The sequence below is a fragment of the Cupressus sempervirens genome, chromosome 5, assembly GCF_028749045.1.
Source record: "Cupressus sempervirens isolate cs-2001-9-10 chromosome 5, ASM2874904v1, whole genome shotgun sequence".
NCBI lineage: Eukaryota > Viridiplantae > Streptophyta > Pinopsida > Cupressales > Cupressaceae > Cupressus > Cupressus sempervirens.
In genome coordinates, this window is record NC_143122.1 from 747,222,836 (window position 1) to 747,227,443 (window position 4,608).

At 33.6% G+C, this 4,608-nt stretch overlaps 1 pseudogene across 1 annotated transcript; it reads right to left on the reverse strand.

Annotated features, from left to right (window-relative positions):
- Nucleotides 1-1,366: 1,366 nt before the first annotated feature.
- Nucleotides 1,367-2,035, reverse strand: LOC149558078 (putative steroid-binding protein 3 pseudogene; annotated as a pseudogene). Its single transcript, XR_016364978.1, has one exon. The product of XR_016364978.1 is annotated as a putative steroid-binding protein 3 pseudogene (transcript).
- Nucleotides 2,036-4,608: the final 2,573 nt, after the last annotated feature.

The following is a 4,608-nucleotide window of genomic DNA, read 5'->3' on the forward strand; positions in this document are numbered from 1 at the left end:
GGGGATCCTGGGGATGTTGCTATCCGCAGTTATCTTTCTTTTCCTCTTCAAGGAGGTGCTTCAGCAAATGTTAATTAATTTATGAGGAATACATGTAGACACCCTCTCCGGACAGTCAATAGGGAGGGTCAGTTGACCCCTCTGCCACAAGGAGTTTTCATAATTAACACTGATGGTTCTTCCTGTGGGGAATCCTAATCGTGCAAGTATCAGTGGGGTTGGTCAAGATAGTTTTGGGGACATCCAATTTATCTTTTTCTGTTTATAAAGGCCTTCAAACAATTAATCTTATGGACAACAACATAGTCTGCTCTTGGTTGGAGAAATATCATTTGTGAACCTCATTCTGAAGTGGTGGTGTCTTTGCTTAATAGACATGAGTTGGATGGTGTTGGTTGGCACTTAAAATTAATTATTAGACAGATATTTCAGTTTTGTGGCTCTCTATATTTCTATTGCTTTTAAGCACATTCCTAGAGAGTGGAATGGTGTTGCTGCCTGTTTAGCCAAATGGTCTTCAGATCAAATTTATGCTTGAAATATTGTAGATAAAGGGCAATTACCTCCTGAAATGGCTTCTTTGTTAGATCATTTGGCATAGATTGACAGGGCTCTTTAGGTTCCCTCTCCTTCGTCATGTCATTCTTGTTCTTGAATAATGTTTTACCCCTCTTTTAATTAAAAAATGTGTATATTTCTTATTCTTAATAAATTTTTACCCCTCTTTCAATAAAAACATGTATGAGTTTTTTACTGTTGTTCAAACTATGTTTCTTTATACTGCTGAATAGTATCCCCTGGTCACAAAGATCTGGTCTGCCTGCCCCAGATTGTCCCTTGCAAAATATATTTTCCAATGTACTCAGGCTTCCTAATAAGCCCTGGGCCTTGCAAGTTAAGAATAGGAATTAAAATAAAATACAAAAGCATAAAGAACCCAATGGCAGCACTCTCCCTGGCAGCTAGCTCACATTATCTAACAGGCTTGAAGAACAGCTAGGGCCTCAATCAAATATAACTTGAAGGAAATATTGATAAGAATACAGATTTCTACAGAAAAACCTGCAATCTCAGCGGTGGACGCTGACAGTGTCCGCTTACGATCCAAGAATGTCAATGGGTTCTAACAAAGAATAAGTTTGCACAAATCACTCTATTTGTCAAGGCGCAGGTTTATTATTAATTTACGCAACAGGAGGGATATCAACTCATTTCCAATCCTAGACTATTCATGTTTTCTAGCACAGAATGATGTCGAACAGACCAATTGAAACATGGTATTCTTTAGAGAAATACCTACAAGTAAAAGAATACATTCAAGCCCCATTTAAATTTTATACTAATACAATTGGCAGAGACAAAAAAATTTAATGTATAACCATAGAAATCTAGCATTTATATTAACTATATTGGCTCACTATAGACATAAATTTATAAAGGATAACCACAGAAATCTAGCTAACTTATTCATCGGTTTAAACGCTAAAACGCTGAAAAGATCACTCTCCAGATACAAATATGACGACTCTTGCATGAAAGATTCAAGAGTAAACATTAAGGTAGTAACATCTTCTCTACCCATTTACAATTTATTTATAGTAAGAAGATCCAATTCTAAGCAACACGGCCAACAACAGGGTACTTAGCCTCAAACTTCTTCTCCCAATCCTCCAGAACATCAATTTCTTTCTTTGTCAAGCCATCCAGAGATGCACAGATGTCTTCTTCGCTCTTCGTCATCTTGGCCACTGCTCTGCTGCAATCCCTGCCTGCAAACATAGCATTGGAACCTCCCGGGCCATAGAAACTCCTGTAACTAGAAACATCAAATACTCTTCCTTTGATTGCCACATAGATGGGCTTGCTGGAATCAGACCCATTGTATTCTTCCAGTTCTTCTGCGGTCAGCTCCATGGTTATCGCTAAAACAATCAATTGATCTCATGTCAATGATCATGATAGTAAGGCCATTATAGTTGCCGACAATCTTCATGAGGTTTTCTTGATGGCTTTTAGATACATTTTAATAAACGAGTTTTTCATTTGGGGTTTTGATTTTAAATTAATTTATGGTCCCTTTGGTTCGTTGAAGATGAAGGAATTGGCTTTTTCAAAATTTGGATTTGATAAATTTTACATTTATTTTAAAATTGGAAAAATGGAATTAGAATACTAGACTTCTAATTTTGTTTCAAAATTAGGTTTTTTGACTTCCTTAGGAATTGAAAATCAAACCCTGGTTATATTTTTTGAGGAATGTAAAAATAATAGATTGGACTACTTTTGGAGTCTACCTTCAATTCCAAGCTTACGCATAAAAATGTGTCTTCACACTCATCTTCCCAATGAAACAAACCGTTCAAGGATAATTCTGAAAATAGGAATGAAAATTTGCAAAACTTTGATTTGGTTAATTCGAGATTTGTAGAAATCTTGATTTCTACAATTCCACGAACCAAATGGACTAACTAATTAGGACTTTCGTGAGTGCTTTAATTGATGGATTTATTTTTGCTAACAGGAAACAACAATTCAACTTTTTTTGAGCAATTTGTGAAAGTGTGGCTCTATGAAAAGTAAACTTAGTTACTTATTTTTGTAGTATATTTTATTACAAATATATTTGGAAGCAAAAGTATATGTACATGTAGGTTTTTTTCAATAAATCTTGTTTACTTTTAGTTCATATATTTTTTCTACAATTTATTTTCAATTCTTGCAATAGTTGCTTCACTAACGTAGGAGAAGCTTCCAATCTATCATTGTCATGGGATTACAAGTTTGCATGGTCGACAACTTAAGGGAATGGAATTAATCAAACTCTCAAAACATATTGGAAGTAGACTATGTACACTATGTTTGGGTAAGTGCATTAATGCTTAAATTTAAGTAGCTAGAGTGTTCAAGTATAAAATGGAATCTTTCTCTATTTGAGAGGAAAAACCATTGATTAACAATTTTTAAAAAATGATTTGACTATTGAAAACTAAACAACAAAATTCAATAAAAATGATTGGTGCTTCAAAGTTTGAGCAACCCCCCTGCAACTCAAAATAAGTTGAGCAACAACATGAAGCCAACATGAATTAGATTTAATGGCAATCTCATGTCTCAGTGCTGCAACTGCTTAAGTAATTTCTACAACTTAAATATTTACATCCAAATAGAAAATTTGATCTTTCCCTAAAAAGATAAAATCTAATAATTAGGAGCAACTAACTCCATAATTGCTACTAAAAATTTGGCTCCACAAATCAAAATAAACCAAACAACCACATACAAACCTCCCTATAATCCCATTTAATTTTCATTTTCATCTAATCCAACATAGCCATGTTGATTCATTTTATCCAATCTAGTGTACCCACATGAACTTGTAGAATTCTAAATAAATAGGAATTGATAAGATGGGTGTTTAGAGCATGAGAAAAATCCAAAAGAAAAATATGGTTGATATTGAATTTTGGATGCAAGATGTACAACTAGTGGAGGTACTATTATAAAATAAAGTCTGATGTCCAATTTGTTGGGGTTGTGTAAATTGCTTTATGTATTATATACAAAGCATAACTCCCCAGATTAACTACTTTGGATGTATTTGTATAATCAACCCTACTTGAAAATGGTGCAAGTTGTGCAAAAAGTAGATTAAGTAAGACTCTTCAAAGGGTCTAATTTGACAAATTGGGAACCCAACCTGCAATCTTGTGGAAATCTAGATTCCAAAAGAGGTTGTAAAACACCGAATTAGAGCTTGATAGGATCAAACAATGGAGATCTTTAAAGACCCAATCAAAACACTCAGATAATGCAAATCAAGTTCAAAACTTTCCATGACCAATCTTGCAAATTATATGTCTCATTAGAAAATGTCAAATTTATATAGAATACATAAGAGCTTTTAGAAGACTACAATGGAAATGTTCTTAACAAGAAATTTAATAAGCACCTTAAGGTTGATTTCTCATGAGCTGAATTCATAATGGAAAGATTTGGATAGGAGACAATGTAGTTGACATCTCTGCTGACCTTATTCATGAGGTCACTAGTCTTAGCAAACAAGGCAGTGTACCTATTGGTGAGAAACTAGTTAAGAAAAAGGTTGAAAGTTATACTAAGGTAGTTTACAATGGTAAAGCAATGGCGATCAACAGCATTAGATAACATGATGTAAGATTCTTAAGCAGAATCATTGCATATTCTATTTGTTCTAGTTCTAAGAATGATGAGTTGTTAGTAGGTTTCATTTATGCAACTTATAAGATGTGTGTTGAGAAAGAACCGGTGCATTTAAGTGAGATTCTAAAAGTACAACTTCTTGAGAATTTGGAGAAAATTAGGAGAACTAAGAATGGTGTATTCAAATTCTAGTCTCTGATTAATTATATTTTTTTTCATGTACTTAAGAGATTTTTGTTTTTATTAGTTACTGATATTATGAGTAGTGAAAGATGCATTATGGACAAGATAACGGATGTGTCCAGAATGCATCCTATAGAGAAAATCTTGGACAATGAAAATTTGATTATGAGGACATTTCAGAATGAGATAAAATAGAGATTTAGAATTGCCCCTACAATCATTGACAGATTTAAGAATGATATATAT